Below are 17,058 nucleotides of genomic sequence, written 5' to 3'. Positions count from 1 at the left end.
TGCACATGTACGAAACCGAAAACACAGGGAATAATAAGTAATCCATTCAGCTGAAAAGAGTGTACATTTGAATTTTCTTCAAAATTACTATGTGCTAACTGCATGTAAATCTTTGTAATTGACTTTGCATATGATTTGGAGAAGTCTGCAACCAGTTTTATGTGTGTGCTACTGAAGTTAGTAAAGTTACACTAAGTTGCTCCTAATAGTACAACCGTGTTTCAAAGCAATACAAAGCTAAATGTAGTTCCAATGTAAATGCAGTGTAGTATGTTCTTGAATTCAACATTACTTTATGTATTCCATTGCTGTGAGTAGCTTTGTGTTTCTATTCAGGTACAGTTCAGTCTGAATAGTTACGCACATGTACATAACAGAAAATGCACAGAATAATAAGTAAAGCATTCAGCTGAAAAGAGAGTACAATTTACTTTTGCTCAAAAGTACTATGTGCTAACTTGATGTAAACGTTTTGAATTTACTTTCCATATGATCTAGAGTTGTCTGCAACCAGTTTTATGTGTGTGCTACTGATGTTAGTAAAGTTACACTAAGCAATATCACCAGTTGCTCCTAATTGTACTAACGTGTTTCAAAGCAATACAAAGCTAAATGCAGTTCCAATGTAAATGCAGTGTAGTATGTTCTTGAATTCAACATTACTTTATGTATTCCATTGCTGTGAGTAGTTTTCTTTGTGTTTCTATTCATTTACAGTGCACTCTGAATAGTTACGCACATGTACATAACAGAAAATGCACACAATAATAAGTAATGCATTCAGAAGTAAAAGAGTACATTTTATTTCTGCTCAAAAGTACTATCTGCTAACTTGATGTAAACACTTTCAATTTACTTTCCATATAATTTAGAGTTGTCTGCAACCAGTTTTATGTGTGTGCTACTACAGTTAGTAAAGTTACACTAAGCAATATCACCAGTTGCTCCTAATGGTACTACCGTGCTTCAAAGCAATACAAAGCTAAATGTAGTTCCAATGTAAATGCAGTGTAGTATGTTCTTGAATTCAACTTTATATTATGTATTCCATTGCTGTGAGTAGTGTTCATTGTGTTTCTATTCAGTGACAGTTCACTCTGAATAGTTATGCACAAGTACATAACAGAAAACACAGGGAATAATAAGTAATGCTTTCAGAAGTAAAAGGTGAATAATTTAATTCTGCCCAAAAGTACTACGTGCTAACTTGATGTAAACGTATTCAATTTACTTTCCATATGATTTAGAGTTGTCTGCAACCAGTTTTATGTGTGTGCTTCTGAAGTTAGTAAAGTTACACTAAGCAATATCACCAGTTGCTCCAAATGGAAATACCGTGTTTCAAAGCAATACAAAGCTGAATGTAGTTCCAATGTAAATGCAGTGTAGTATGTTCTTGAATTCAACATTACTTTATGTATTCCATTGCTGTGAGTAGTTTTCTTTGTGTTTCTATTCATTTACAGTGCACTCTGAATAGTTACGCACATGTACATAACAGAAAATGCACACAATAATAAGTAAAGCTTTCAGAAGTAAAAGAGTACATTTTATTTCTGCTCAAAAGTACTATCTGCTAACTTGATGTAAACACTTTCAATTTACTTTCCATATAATTTAGAGTTGTCTGCAACCAGTTTTATGTGTGTGCTACTGCAGTTAGTAAAGTTACACTAAGCAATATCACCAGTTGCTCCTAATGGTACTACCGTGTTTCAAAGCAATACAAAGCTAAATGTAGTTCCAATGTAAATGCAGTGTAGTATGTTCTTGAATTCAACTTTACTTTATGTATTCCATTGCTGTGAGTAGCTTTACTTGTTTTTCTATTCAGTTGCAGTTCAGTCTGAATAGTTACACACATGTACATAACAGAAAATGCACACAATAATAAGTAAAGCATTCAGCTGAAAAGAGAGTACAATTTACTTTTCCTCAAAAGTACTATGTGCTAACTTGATGTAAACGTTTGTAATTGACTTTCTATATGATTTGGTGCAGTCTGCATCAAGTTTTATGTGTGTGCTACTGAAGTTAGTAAAGTTACACTAAGCAATATCACCAGTTGCTCCAAATGGTAATACCGTGTTTCAAAGCAATACAAAGCTGAATGTAGTTCCAATGTAAATACAGTGTAGTATGTTCTTGAATTCAACTTTACTTTATGTATTCCATTGCTGTGAGTAGCTTTCCTTCTTTTTCTATTCAGTTACAGTACACTCTGAATAGTCATGCACATGTACGAAACCGAAAACACAGGGAATAATAAGTAATCCATTCAGCTGAAAAGAGTGTACATTTGAATGTTCTTCAAAATTACTATGTGCTAACTGCATGTAAATCTTTGTAATTGACTTTGCATATGATTTGGAGAAGTCTGCAACAAGTTTTATGTGTTGTTACGAAAACCCCGTAACCAGGTAACTTACCAGCAAAGATAGATGGATCAGCTGAGTCGGATGCTACTATTTTCAAAAGTTTTATTAATAAAGGGGCACAAAAATTAAGGTTAATACAAACATTCAGATAACATGCGTCAATACTCAATCTAAAACGCAGGTACATTAATAATCACTCAGAAATAAGCTCTTTCGTTGTCTAGGGTATATAATACTGAGTCCAATTGGAAATATAAAGAGTCACTCTGAAGTCTGCAGGCTTTTCCCTTTTTGGTTTCACGTGTTGGAGAGAGAGAGAGATTGTTAGGAAAAGATAACACTTGCCGTTGTCTTTATGAATCAAATCCTCAGCCTCAGGGGATTTGGCTTCCCTGGTGTTAAATAAAGCGATCTTCCGTTGGTTCCAGCCACAAACCCCGCATTCGGAATTTAACGCACGTGGCTTATTTCAAAATGGCTTCCCGTTCCCACGGGAAGCGTTATCGTGCTTCTTGGTGTCTCCTTGGTGCGTCTGAGGGTCGTCCTCTTTCAGACCCTTCTTTATACTGCCTCACGGGATCTCAGGTGTCAATCAGGTTGCAGGTGATGCACTCTCTCTCTCAACCAGCCCACTTTGCCCGAGGGCTTTACAATGTCCCTGCGAGTTGGCACGTCTGCAGTTCCCAGGTGTCTCCTGAGAACAATGCCACAGTCACCAGCTTTTGTCCCAGTGGAATGTCTTTCCATTTCCTGTGTCCATTCAGCCTGTCTCTCTCTCTCTCTTTTGGGTCATTGACCCCCCTTTTCTAGGGCTCTTGCAATTCTCACAAAGGAGGGGGCTGGTATCATAACACCTCCCCTCTTAAAAAGGTTTTTACCAGCGGTTAAAACCCAGAGTGGTACAGTCTTACAGAAATTTTGAATCTAATACAATACAGAATCTTTTCTTTTCACTACAGAGTAATACAGTTATACATTCAAGTCAGCATCTAAACAGTTAACAAGTACAGTGCCCCTTTCCTTTAATACCTTAACCTCACGTGCCATGCTAACGCCTAGCAGCATCAGACTTCAGCTCAATAACCAGCTTATTTATTTGCTTTCTTCAGCAACATAACTAAGGAGGTGTGATCTTAGCTTAGGTGCATCTACAAAAGTTTATGCGAATACTAATCGTTTCGGTCGGTTTACTTCGCCGGCAGGTCTCCAAAGGTCTGTCTTTATTATTCACAGGCTTTAGCGCAACCCGTAAAACCTGCTTTGCTGTTTAAAAAAAATGGCATCCCCCATTAACCGTCACCTCTTTTCTGGCGAGTCCCCCCGTTGGGACTTTGAGTAATTTGGCGTGGTGAACTCCCGCCCGCCTCGTTCATCGGGGCTATTTTTTCAACACCATGCCCCAAACTGTCAAGACCCTTCAGGCTATTTGTTTTTAATTCCAACTCCTCTTTCAGGTAGCATTTCGAATGCAACCTCTTCACACCCCACCCTGGCGTAACAATAGAGTGGGGGGCCCCGCTATTTCCCGACTCACTCTGTGAGCGATCTGCCAGGTTTAAAATTTCTTCCTTCGACTTGGGAACTACAGACTTTCCGTTTCCTTCAATAACAATCCTCATTCCCCCTTTAAATTCGGCATTAACCTTGGCCCCACTCTCGAATACAAACACCGTGGAACTCACACTTCCCACCGTTACCAAGGTTAACCCTTTTCCTACTGAACCAACCCTATCTGATCCACAAAGACGGCCGCCCCGTCCCCCTGAATCAAACACCTCAGACTTCCCCTGAGCTCTGTTACCAGGTTCAGCACCACGTGCGCCCCCATCTTGGACACACTCAAACGGGACATTGGCCCCTTCCAGGCTCTCAATACCCGTACCTTTTGCAAATTCTAACGTCCCCCGATCCTTCCAGCTACTCTCTAGGCAGCCCCCCGTTGGGGAAGGCGCAACCCTGCGAGCTGAAACAACCTCCTCGGCCATTTCAGCTGACTTCTCCACAGCAAGGGTACCCTTCTCCTCTAAGACTGCCCTCATTTCACTCTCGGGACCATCGAGAACACCTTTAGAACTCTGAACTTCTTCAAACAATTCTGCCAAACCAGACAGACTAACCATGTCCAACTCTGGACATTTTAACAACTTTATCCGTTTCTCAACTTTAGTTCCTACCTCTAGGACCTTTCTCTTCACTAAGGGCAGGGCTATTTCCTCTCCCTTACCCCCTTTTACTTTACTGCTTTCTGTTTTACCACCCTCGGAACCCTCATGGTACAGGGTCGGTAAAAACATCTTGGCCAGATTACTGCTGGCTTCATTTAAACTGTCCTCTTTCTCAGCCGCTTTTTCCGACAGGCTGCGAGTGACCGCGCATGCGCGAAAGCTTTGGGACTCTAGGGGCGGGGCCACCGCACTCGCCGGTCGGCGGGTCGGCATCATGGCTGCCCAAATCCTCCCTCCTGCTAACACACTTTGTAACAACGCGACCCACTGCTCTTGTGGCCACTTCTGGTTCACTGCCACCTTTTCAAAAAGCAAGAAATAACTATCAACATCCGTCTCTTCGAACGGAGGTACTAATCTCAGCTCCCGACTAACATTAAACCGCTCTCTCCTTAGCTCCTCCCTCTCTCTTTCTCTCCCCGCTGCCGCTCTCTCGGCTGCTGCTAACTCTCTGATCCGAATTTCATGCTGTCTTTGCCTCTCAGCTTGATTCTGCTCGTTTTCCCTCTCTAACCCCTTCGCCAAATTTAACAAGTCTGATTTGGTGCTCATAAATTCACACACGTCCATCTTTGCTGGTTTTCTGTCTGGCTACCTGCGAAACCAGATTTAAGTTTGGACTTACAGCCCGATTCACTGACCCTCCCGTTTGGTTTCAAATCCCGGACGAGCCCCCACTTGTTACGAAAACCCCGTAACCAGGTAACTTACCAGCAAAGATAGATGGATCAGCTGAGTCGGATGCTACTATTTTCAAAAGTTTTATTAATAAAGGGGCACAAAAATTAAGGTTAATACAAACATTCAGATAACATGCGTCAATACTCAATCTAAAACGCAGGTACATTAATAATCACTCAGAAATAAGCTCTTTCGTTGTCTAGGGTATATAATACTGAGTCCAATTGGAAATATAAAGAGTCACTCTGAAGTCTGCAGGCTTTTCCCTTTTTGGTTTCACGTGTTGGAGAGAGAGAGAGATTGTTAGGAAAAGATAACACTTGCCGTTGTCTTTATGAATCAAATCCTCAGCCTCAGGGGATTTGGCTTCCCTGGTGTTAAATAAAGCGATCTTCCGTTGGTTCCAGCCACAAACCCCGCATTCGGAATTTAACGCACGTGGCTTATTTCAAAATGGCTTCCCGTTCCCACGGGAAGCGTTATCGTGCTTCTTGGTGTCTCCTTGGTGCGTCTGAGGGTCGTCCTCTTTCAGACCCTTCTTTATACTGCCTCACGGGATCTCAGGTGTCAATCAGGTTGCAGGTGATGCACTCTCTCTCTCAACCAGCCCACTTTGCCCGAGGGCTTTACAATGTCCCTGCGAGTTGGCACGTCTGCAGTTCCCAGGTGTCTCCTGAGAACAATGCCACAGACACCAGCTTTTGTCCCAGTGGAATGTCTTTCCATTTCCTGTGTCCATTCAGCCTGTCTCTCTCTCTCTCTTTTGGGTCATTGACCCCCCTTTTCTAGGGCTCTTGCAATTCTCACAAAGGAGGGGGCTGGTATCATAACAGTGTGTGCTACTGAAGTTAGTAAAGTTACACTAAGTTGCTCCTAATAGTACAACCGTGTTTCAAAGCAATACAAAGCTAAATGTAGTTCCAATGTAAATGCAGTGTAGTATGTTCTTGAATTCAACATTACTTTATGTATTCCATTGCTGTGAGTAGCTTTGTGTTTCTATTCAGGTACAGTTCAGTCTGAATAGTTACGCACATGTACATAACAGAAAATGCACAGAATAATAAGTAAAGCATTCAGCTGAAAAGAGAGTACAATTTACTTTTGCTCAAAAGTACTATGTGCTAACTTGATGTAAACGTTTTGAATTTACTTTCCATATGATCTAGAGTTGTCTGCAACCAGTTTTATGTGTGTGCTACTGATGTTAGTAAAGTTACACTAAGCAATATCACCAGTTTCTCCTAATTGTACTAACGTGTTTCAAAGCAATACAAAGCTAAATGCAGTTCCAATGTAAATGCAGTGTAGTATGTTCTTGAATTCAACATTACTTTATGTATTCCATTGCTGTGAGTAGTTTTCTTTGTGTTTCTATTCATTTACAGTGCACTCTGAATAGTTACGCACATGTACATAACAGAAAATGCACACAATAATAAGTAATGCATTCAGAAGTAAAAGAGTACATTTTATTTCTGCTCAAAAGTACTATCTGCTAACTTGATGTAAACACTTTCAATTTACTTTCCATATGATCTAGAGTTGTCTGCAACCAGTTTTATGTGTGTGCTACTGCAGTTAGTAAAGTTACACTAAGCAATATCACCAGTTGCTCCTAATGGTACTACCGTGTTTCAAAGCAATACAAAGCTAAATGTAGTTCCAATGTAAATGCAGTGTAGTATGTTCTTGAATTCAACTTTACTTTATGTATTCCATTGCTGTGAGTAGCTTTACTTGTTTTTCTATTCAGTTGCAGTTCAGTCTGAATAGATACGCACATGTACATAACAGAAAATGCACACAATAATAAGTAAAGCATTCAGCTGAAAAGAGAGTACAATTTACTTTTCCTCAAAAGTACTATGTGCTAACTGCATGTAAATCTTTGTAATTGACTTTGCATATGATTTGGAGAAGTCTGCAACAAGTTTTATGTGTGTGCTACTGAAGTTAGTCAAGTTACACTAAGTTGCTCCTAATAGTACAACCGTGTTTCAAAGCAATACAAAGCTAAATGTAGTTGCAATGTAAATGCAGTGTAGTATGTTCTTGAATTCAACATTACTTTATGTATTCCACTGCTGTGAGTAGCTTTGTGTTTCTATTCAGGTACAGTTCAGTCTGAATAGTTACGCACATGTACATAACAGAAAATGCACACAATAATAAGTAAAGCATTCAGCTGAAAAGGGAGTACAATTTACTTTTGCTCAAAAGTACTATGTGCTAACTTGATGTAAACGTTTTGAATTTACTTTACATATGATCTAGAGTTGTCTGCAACCAGTTTTATGTGTGTGCTACTGATGTTAGTAAAGTTACACTAAGCAATATCACCAGTTGCTCCTAATTGTACTAACGTGTTTCAAAGCAATACAAAGCTAAATGCAGTTCCAATGTAAATGCAGTGTAGTATGTTCTTGAATTCAACATTACTTTATGTATTCCATTGCTGTAAGTAGTTTTCTTTGTGTTTCTATTCATTTACAGTGCACTCTGAATAGTTACGCACATGTACATAACAGAAAATGCACACAATAATAAGTAAAGCTTTCAGAAGTAAAAGAGTACATTTTATTTCTGCTCAAAAGTACTATCTGCTAACTTGATGTAAACACTTTCAATTTACTTTCCATATGATTTAGAGTTGTCTGCAACCAGTTTTATGTGTGTGCTACTGCAGTTAGTAAAGTTACACTAAGCAATATCACCAGTTGCTCCTAATGGTACTACCGTGTTTCAAAGCAATACAAAGCTAAATGTAGTTCCAATGTAAATGCAGTGTAGTATGTTCTTGAATTCAACTTTACTTTATGTATTCCATTGCTGTGAGTAGCTTTCCTTGTTTTTCTATTCAGTTACAGTACACTCTGAATAGTCATGCACATGTACGAAACCGAAAACACAGGGAATAATAAGTAATCCATTCAGATGAAAAGAGTGTACATTTGAATTTTCTTCAAAATTACTATGTGCTAACTGCATGTAAATCTTTGTAATTGACTTTGCATATGATTTGGAGAAGTCTGCAACAAGTTTTATGTGTGTGCTACTGAAGTTAGTCAAGTTACACTAAGTTGCTCCTAATAGTACAACCGTGTTTCAAAGCAATACAAAGCTAAATGTAGTTCCAATGTAAATGCAGTGTAGTATGTTCTTGAATTCAACATTACTTTATGTATTCCATTGCTGTGAGTAGCTTTGTGTTTCTATTCAGGTACAGTTCAGTCTGAATAGTTACGCACATGTACATAACAGAAAATGCACAGAATAATAAGTAAAGCATTCAGCTGAAAAGAGAGTACAATTTACTTTTGCTCAAAAGTACTATGTGCTAACTTGATGTAAACGTTTTGAATTTACTTTCCATATGATCTAGAGTTGTCTGCAACCAGTTTTATGTGTGTGCTACTGATGTTAGTAAAGTTACACTAAGCAATATCACCAGTTGCTCCTAATTGTACTAACGTGTTTCAAAGCAATACAAAGCTAAATGCAGTTCCAATGTAAATGCAGTGTAGTATGTTCTTGAATTCAACATTACTTTATGTATTCCATTGCTGTGAGTAGTTTTCTTTGTGTTTCTATTCATTTACAGTGCACTCTGAATAGTTACGCACATGTACATAACAGAAAATGCACACAATAATAAGTAATGCATTCAGAAGTAAAAGAGTACATTTTATTTCTGCTCAAAAGTACTATCTGCTAACTTGATGTAAACACTTTCAATTTACTTTCCATATGATCTAGAGTTGTCTGCAACCAGTTTTATGTGTGTGCTACTGATGTTAGTAAAGTTACACTAAGCAATATCACCAGTTGCTCCTAATGGTACTACCGTGTTTCAAAGCAATACAAAGCTAAATGTAGTTCCATTGTAAGTGCAGTGTAGTATGTTCTTGAATTCAACTTTACTTTATGTATTCCATTACTGTGAGTAGCTTTACTTGTTTTTCTATTCAGTTGCAGTTCAGTCTGAATAGTTACGCACATGTACATAACAGAAAATGCACACAATAATAAGTAAAGCATTCAGCTGAAAAGAGAGTACAATTTACTTTTCCTCAAAAGTACTATGTGCTAGCTTGATGTAAACGTTTGTAATTGACTTTCTATATGATTTGGTGCAGTCTGCATCAAGTTTCATGTGTGTGCTACTGAAGTTAGTAAAGTTACACTAAGCAATATCACCAGTTGCTCCAAATGGTAATACCGTGTTTCAAAGCAATACAAAGCTAAATGTAGTTCCAATGTAAATGCAGTGTAGTATGTTCTTGAATTCAACTTTACTTTATGTATTCCATTACTGTGAGTAGCTTTCCTTGTTTTTCTATTCAGTTGCAGTTCAGTCTGAATAGTTACACACATGTACATAACAGAAAATGCACACAATAATAAGTAAAGCATTCAGCTGAAAAGAGAGTACAATTTACTTTTGCTCAAAAGTACTATGTGCTAACTTGATGTAAACGTTTTGAATTTACTTTCCATATGATCTAGAGTTGTCTGCAACCAGTTTTATGTGTGTGCTACTGATGTTAGTAAAGTTACACTAAGCAATATCACCAGTTGCTCCTAATTGTACTAACGTGTTTCAAAGCAATACAAAGCTAAATGCAGTTCCAATGTAAATGCAGTGTAGTATGTTCTTGAATTCAACATTACTTTATGTATTCCATTGCTGTGAGTAGTTTTCTTTGTGTTTCTATTCATTTACAGTGCACTCTGAATAGTTACGCACATGTACATAACAGAAAATGCACACAATAACAAGTAATGCTTTCAGAAGTAAAAGAGTACATTTTATTTCTGCTCAAAAGTACTATCTGCTAACTTGATGTAAACACTTTCAATTTACTTTCCATATGATTTAGAGTTGTCTGCAACCAGTTTTATGTGTGTGCTACTGCAGTTAGTAAAGTTACACTAAGCAATATCACCAGTTGCTCCTAATGGTACTACCGTGTTTCAAAGCAATACAAAGCTAAATGTAGTTCCAATGTAAATGCAGTGTAGTATGTTCTTGAATTCAACATTACTTTATGTATTCCATTGCTGTGAGTAGCTTTACTTGTTTTTCTATTCAGTTGCAGTTCAGTCTGAATAGTTACGCACATGTACATAACAGAAAATGCACACAATAATAAGTAAAGCATTCAGCTGAAAAGAGAGTAAAATTTACTTTTCCTCAAAAGTACTATGTGCTAACTTGATGTAAACGTTTGTAATTGACTTTCTATATGATTTGGTGCAGTCTGCATCAAGTTTTATGTGTGTGCTACTGAAGTTAGTAAGGTTACACTAAGCAATATCACCAGTTGCTCGAAATGGTAATACCGTCTTTCAAAGCAATACAAAGCTGAATGTAGTTCCAATGTAAATACAGTGTAGTATGTTCTTGAATTCAACTTTACTTTGTATTCCATTGCTGTGAGTAGCTTTCCTTCTTTTTCTATTCAGTTACAGTACACTCTGAATAGTCATGCACATGTACGAAACAGAAAACACAGGGAATAATAAGTAATCGATTCAGCTGAAAAGAGTGTACATTTGAATTTTCTTCAAAATTACTATGTGTTAACTGCATGTAAATCTTTGTAATTGACTTTGCATATGATTTGGAGAAGTCTGCAACAAGTTTTATGTGTGTGCTACTGAAGTTAGTCAAGTTACACTAAGTTGCTCCTAATAGTACAACCGTGTTTCAAAGCAATACAAAGCTAAATGTAGTTCCAATGTAAATGCAGCGTAGTATGTTGTTGTATTCAACATTACTTCATGTATTCCATTGCTGTGAGTAGCTTTGTGTTTCTATTCAGGTACAGTTCAGTCTGAATAGTTACGCACATGTACATAACAGAAAATGCACAGAATAATAAGTAAAGCATTCAGCTGAAAAGAGAGTACAATTTACTTTTGCTCAAAAGTACTATGTGCTAACTTGATGTAAACGTTTTGAATTTACTTTCCATATGATCTAGAGTTGTCTGCAACCAGTTTTATGTGTGTGCTACTGATGTTAGTAAAGTTACACTAAGCAATATCACCAGTTGCTCCTAAATGTACTAACGTGTTTCAAAGCAATACAAAGCTAAATGCAGTTCCAATGTAAATGCAGTGTAGTATGTTCTTGAATTCAACATTACTTTATGTATTCCACTGCTGTGAGTAGTTTTCTTTGTGTTTCTATTCATTTACAGTGCACTCTGAATAGTTACGCACATGTACATAACAGAAAATGCACACAATAATAATGCATTCAGCTGAAAAGAGAGTACAATTTACTTTTCCTCAAAAGTACTATGTGCTAACTTGATGTAAACGTTTGTAATTGACTTTCTATATGATTTGGTGCAGTCTGCATCAAGTTTTATGTGTGTGCTACTGAAGTTAGTAAAGTTACACTAAGCAATATCACCAGTTGCTCCAAATGGTAATACCGTGTTTCAAAGCAATACAAAGCTGAATGTAGTTCCAATGTAAATACAGTGTAGTATGTTCTTGAATTCAACATTACTTTATGTATTCCATTGCTGTGAGTAGCTTTGTGTTTCTATTCAGGTACAGTTCAGTCTGAATAGTTACGCACATGTACATAACAGAAAATGCACACAATAATAAGTAAAGCATTCAGCTGAAAAGAGAGTACAATTTACTTTTGCTCAAAAGTACTATGTGCTAACTTGATGTAAACGTTTTGAATTTACTTTCCATATGATCTAGATTTGTCTGCAACCAGTTTTATGTGTGTGCTACTGCAGTTAGTAAAGTTACACTAAGCAATATCACCAGTTGCTCCTAATGGTACTACCGTGTTTCAAAGCAATAGAAAGCTAAATGTAGTTCCAATGTAAATGCAGTGTAGTATGTTCTTGAATTCAACTTTACATTATGTATTCCATTGCTGTGAGTAGCTTTACTTGTTTTTCTATTCAGTTGCAGTTCAGTCTGAATAGTTACACACATGTACATAACAGAAAATGCACACAATAATAAGTAAAGCATTCAGCTGAAAAGAGAGTACAATTTACTTTTCCTCAAAAGTACTATGTGCTAACTTGATGTAAACGTTTGGAATTGACTTTCTATATGATTTGGTGCAGTCTGCATCAAGTTTTATGTGTGTGCTACTGAAGTTAGTAAGGTTACACTAAGCAATATCACCAGTTGCTCGAAATGGTAATACCGTCTTTCAAAGCAATACAAAGCTGAATGTAGTTCCAATGTAAATGCAGTGTAGTATGTTCTTGAATTCAACTTTACTTTGTATTCCATTGCTGTGAGTAGCTTTCCTTCTTTTTCTATTCAGTTACAGTACACTCTGAATAGTCATGCACATGTACGAAACCGAAAACACAGGGAATAATAAGTAATCGATTCAGCTGAAAAGAGTGTACATTTGAATTTTCTTCAAAATTACTATGTGTTAACTGCATGTAAATCTTTGTAATTGACTTTGCATATGATTTGGAGAAGTCTGCAACAAGTTTTATGTGTGTGCTACTGAAGTTAGTCAAGTTACACTAAGTTGCTCCTAATAGTACAACCGTGTTTCAAAGCAATACAAAGCTAAATGTAGTTCCAATGTAAATGCAGCGTAGTATGTTCTTGAATTCAACATTACTTTATGTATTCCATTGCTGTGAGTAGCTTTGTGTTTCTATTCAGGTACAGTTCAGTCTGAATAGTTACGCACATGTACATAACAGAAAATGCACAGAATAATAAGTAAAGCATTCAGCTGAAAAGAGAGTACAATTTACTTTTGCTCAAAAGTACTATGTGCTAACTTGATGTAAACGTTTTGAATTTACTTTCCATATGATCTAGAGTTGTCTGCAACCAGTTTTATGTGTGTGCTACTGATGTTAGTAAAGTTACACTAAGCAATATCACCAGTTGCTCCTAAATGTACTAACGTGTTTCAAAGCAATACAAAGCTAAATGCAGTTCCAATGTAAATGCAGTGTAGTATGTTCTTGAATTCAACATTACTTTATGTATTCCATTGCTGTGAGTAGTTTTCTTTGTGTTTCTATTCATTTACAGTTCACTCTGAATAGTTACGCACATGTACATAACAGAAAATGCACACAATAATAATGCATTCAGCTGAAAAGAGAGTACAATTTACTTTTCCTCAAAAGTACTATGTGCTAACTTGATGTAAACGTTTGTAATTGACTTTCTATATGATTTGGTGCAGTCTGCATCAAGTTTTATGTGTGTGCTACTGAAGTTAGTAAAGTTACACTAAGCAATATCACCAGTTGCTCCAAATGGTAATACCGTGTTTCAAAGCAATACAAAGCTGAATGTAGTTCCAATGTAAATACAGTGTAGTATGTTCTTGAATTCAACATTACTTTATGTATTCCATTGCTGTGAGTAGCTTTGTGTTTCTATTCAGGTACAGTTCAGTCTGAATAGTTACGCACATGTACATAACAGAAAATGCACAGAATAATAAGTAAAGCATTCAGCTGAAAAGAGAGTACAATTTACTTTTGCTCAAAAGTACTATGTGCTAACTTGATGTAAACGTTTTGAATTTACTTTCCATATGATCTAGATTTGTCTGCAACCAGTTTTATGTGTGTGCTACTGCAGTTAGTAAAGTTACACTAAGCAATATCACCAGTTGCTCCTAATGGTACTACCGTGTTTCAAAGCAATACAAAGCTAAATGTAGTTCCAATGTAAATGCAGTGTAGTATGTTCTTGAATTCAACTTTACATTATGTATTCCATTGCTGTGAGTAGCTTTACTTGTTTTTCTATTCAGTTGCAGTTCAGTCTGAATAGTTACACACATGTACATAACAGAAAATGCACACAATAATAAGTAAAGCATTCAGCTGAAAAGAGAGTACAATTTACTTTTCCTCAAAAGTACTATGTGCTAACTTGATGTAAACGTTTGTAATTGACTTTCTATATGATTTGGTGCAGTCTGCATCAAGTTTTATGTGTGTGCTACTGAAGTTAGTAAGGTTACACTAAGCAATATCACCAGTTGCTCGAAATGGTAATACCGTCTTTCAAAGCAATACAAAGCTGAATGTAGTTCCAATGTAAATACAGTGTAGTATGTTCTTGAATTCAACTTTACTTTGTATTCCATTGCTGTGAGTAGCTTTCCTTCTTTTTCTATTCAGTTACAGTACACTCTGAATAGTCATGCACATGTACGAAACCGAAAACACAGGGAATAATAAGTAATCGATTCAGCTGAAAAGAGTGTACATTTGAATTTTCTTCAAAATTACTATGTGTTAACTGCATGTAAATCTTTGTAATTGACTTTGCATATGATTTGGAGAAGTCTGCAACAAGTTTTATGTGTGTGCTACTGAAGTTAGTCAAGTTACACTAAGTTGCTCCTAATAGTACAACCGTGTTTCAAAGCAATACAAAGCTAAATGTAGTTCCAATGTAAATGCAGTGTAGTATGTTCTTGAATTCAACATTACTTTATGTATTCCATTGCTGTGAGTAGCTTTGTGTTTCTATTCAGGTACAGTTCAGTCTGAATAGTTACGCACATGTACATAACAGAAAATGCACAGAATAATAAGTAAAGCATTCAGCTGAAAAGAGAGTACAATTTACTTTTGCTCAAAAGTACTATGTGCTAACTTGATGTAAACGTTTTGAATTTACTTTCCATATGATCTAGAGTTGTCTGCAACCAGTTTTATGTGTGTGCTACTGATGTTAGTAAAGTTACACTAAGCAATATCACCAGTTGCTCCTAAATGTACTAACGTGTTTCAAAGCAATACAAAGCTAAATGCAGTTCCAATGTAAATGCAGTGTAGTATGTTCTTGAATTCAACATTACTTTATGTATTCCATTGCTGTGAGTAGTTTTCTTTGTGTTTCTATTCATTTACAGTGCACTCTGAATAGTTACGCACATGTACATAACAGAAAATGCACACAATAATAAGTAATGCTTTCAGAAGTAAAAGAGTACATTTTATTTCTGCTCAAAAGTACTATCTGCTAACTTGATGTAAACACTTTCAATTTACTTTCCATATGATTTAGAGTTGTCTGCAACCAGTTTTATGTGTGTGCTACTGCAGTTAGTAAAGTTACACTAAGCAATATCACCAGTTGCTCCTAATGGTACTACCGTGTTTCAAAGCAATACAAAGCTAAATGTAGTTCCAATGTAAATGCAGTGTAGTATGTTCTTGAGTTCTACTTTACTTTATGTATTCCATTGCTGTGAGTAGCTTTCCTTGTTTTTCTATTCAGTTACAGTACACTCTGAATAGTCATGCACATGTACGAAACCGAAAACACAGGGAATAATAAGTAATCCATTCAGCTGAAAAGAGTGTACATTTGAATTTTCTTCAAAATTACTATGTGCTAACTGCATGTAAATCTTTGTAATTGACTTTGCATATGATTTGGAGAAGTCTGCAACAGGTTTTATGTGTGTGCTACTGAAGTTAGTCAAGTTACACTAAGTTGCTCCTAATAGTACAACCGTGTTTCAAAGCAATACAAAGCTAAATGTAGTTCCAATGTAAATGCAGTGTAGTATGTTCTTGAATTCAACATTACTTTATGTATTCCATTGCTGTGAGTAGCTTTGTGTTTCTATTCAGGTACAGTTCAGTCTGAATAGTTACGCACATGTACATAACAGAAAATGCACAGAATAATAAGTAAAGCATTCAGCTGAAAAGAGAGTACAATTTACTTTTGCTCAAAAGTACTATGTGCTAACTTGATGTAAACGTTTTGAATTTACTTTCCATATGATCTAGAGTTGTCTGCAACCAGTTTTATGTGTGTGCTATTGATGTTAGTAAAGTTACACTAAGCAATATCACCAGTTGCTCCAAATGGTAATACCGTGTTTCAAAGCAATACAAAGCTAAATGTAGTTCCAATGTAAATGCAGTGTAGTATGTTCTTGAATTCAACTTTACTTTATGTATTCCATTACTGTGAGTAGCTTTCCTTGTTTTTCTATTCAGTTGCAGTTCAGTCTGAATAGTTACACACATGTACATAACAGAAAATGCACACAATAATAAGTAAAGCATTCAGCTGAAAAGAGAGTACAATTTACTTTTGCTCAAAAGTACTATGTGCTAACTTGATGTAAACGTTTTGAATTTACTTTCCATATGATCTAGAGTTGTCTGCAACCAGTTTTATGTGTGTGCTACTGATGTTAGTAAAGTTACACTAAGCAATATCACCAGTTGCTCCTAATTGTACTAACGTGTTTCAAAGCAATACAAAGCTAAATGCAGTTCCAATGTAAATGCAGTGTAGTATGTTCTTGAATTCAACATTACTTTATGTATTCCATTGCTGTGAGTAGTTTTCTTTGTGTTTCTATTCATTTACAGTGCACTCTGAATAGTTACGCACATGTACATAACAGAAAATGCACACAATAACAAGTAATGCTTTCAGAAGTAAAAGAGTACATTTTATTTCTGCTCAAAAGTACTATCTGCTAACTTGATGTAAACACTTTCAATTTACTTTCCATATGATTTAGAGTTGTCTGCAACCAGTTTTATGTGTGTGCTACTGCAGTTAGTAAAGTTACACTAAGCAATATCACCAGTTGCTCCTAATGGTACTACCGTGTTTCAAAGCAATACAAAGCTAAATGTAGTTCCAATGTAAATGCAGTGTAGTATGTTCTTGAATTCAACATTACTTTATGTATTCCATTGCTGTGAGTAGCTTTACTTGTTTTTCTATTCAGTTGCAGTTCAGTCTGA

General features: G+C 36.4%; 1 protein-coding gene across 1 annotated transcript in view; it reads right to left on the bottom strand.

Moving 5' to 3' along the window:
- Positions 1 to 2,411: 2,411 nt before the first annotated feature.
- LOC140725277 (uncharacterized) overlaps positions 2,412 to 17,058 on the bottom strand; it is a 41,534-nt gene continuing 26,887 nt past the window's right edge. Inside the window, exon 2 of the mRNA XM_073040543.1 lies at positions 2,412 to 3,413. The gene's annotated coding sequence lies outside the window, so the exon portion shown is untranslated. The remainder of the gene's footprint in view (positions 3,414 to 17,058) is intronic.

This window comes from Hemitrygon akajei, chromosome 3, assembly GCF_048418815.1.
Source record: "Hemitrygon akajei chromosome 3, sHemAka1.3, whole genome shotgun sequence".
In the NCBI taxonomy this organism is placed as follows: Eukaryota; Metazoa; Chordata; class Chondrichthyes; order Myliobatiformes; family Dasyatidae; genus Hemitrygon; species Hemitrygon akajei.
Note: the sequence above shows the minus strand (reverse complement) of the source record. Positions and strands in the feature narration are given on the sequence as shown.